The sequence below is a fragment of the Phaethon lepturus genome, unplaced genomic scaffold (assembly GCF_000687285.1).
Source record: "Phaethon lepturus isolate BGI_N335 unplaced genomic scaffold, ASM68728v1 scaffold34690, whole genome shotgun sequence".
NCBI lineage: Eukaryota > Metazoa > Chordata > Aves > Phaethontiformes > Phaethontidae > Phaethon > Phaethon lepturus.
In genome coordinates, this window is record NW_010513197.1 from 54,437 (window position 1) to 55,557 (window position 1,121).

Consider the following 1,121-nt stretch of genomic DNA (forward strand, 5'->3'; position numbering starts at 1 on the left):
GCATCTGAACGGCTTTTACAGCAAAGCGCGGGGCAACACGCCGCCTCTCCAGCACAGGAACAGGCCCTTTTGTGCTGCCAGGTCAGCCCAAGTTCTTGGATCCCCTGCCAATGTAAGTAGCTCACTTCTGCCAACCATTAAACTCTCCCAGCCCAGGGAATCGAACTGGGAGATGTTCCAAGTCACCGAACTCCCCATTAGCTAAGCAAAGTCTGCTGCTGCTGCCTGCCCGTCCAGCCACTTCGATGTAATTGGACTTTTTGTTCTCTGTAAATATTTAAGAAATTTATATCAAGTCCAAGTCTCAGGACGTGGGATTTTTTCTCCCCCCCTTTGTCCTCTAGACAAGGCTCACGGCGCTCTGGAACACACAGCTGACAGCTGAAAAAAAGATAGCTGAAGCATCCACAGGCACATGTTCAGAATGCAAGGTCAGCGTTCCCTGCCACGCTCTGGGCAAACACACCACGGGCAGGACACGCCGCAGGGCAGGCAGCTCAGTCGATGGCATCTGTCGACCTCTACGAAACGGTACTGTCAACAGCCAGATGTAGAAAATTCAACCCCTTTTAAAATGCTTAAGTCAGGAACTGTACTGCTCTTGTTAGATCCCCAAACCATCACTCTATTTGCGCGCATTGGTGTTTTGATGGGGTGATAAAGGGAAAGGAGGAAAAGGAATCTGCTCTCCAAACTTAGGAAGTCCTTGGCCTCTCTGGGGAAGCTATTTGAAATGGAGGCTTTTGCAGGGTAAACATCCGTCAGTGACCCACCGCAGCGGAGGCTTCCCCTGCACATTCCATACCCAGCATTACACAACCATTAAGGTTCGCACAAGGCTCAAGCCACTAAGTGAAAACAGATCATTCTTTCTGTTTTGTTGTTGTCATCAACAGTGAGAGACATGGACAAGCCAGAGGACTTGACTTTGTATGTTAATTGTTACACTGAAGTTGCCCACGTGAACATTTTACTTTTCCCTGAGCTGTGTTTGCACCAGAATAACTATTTTGTTTTTTTTTTTTCACCCAAACACCGAGCCCCAGGCATCTCCCTGCCTCCTCTTGGCCGGCTTCCAAATGCCATTTTTAACAGGCCCGCCGGTCCCCGGATCGCAGCAG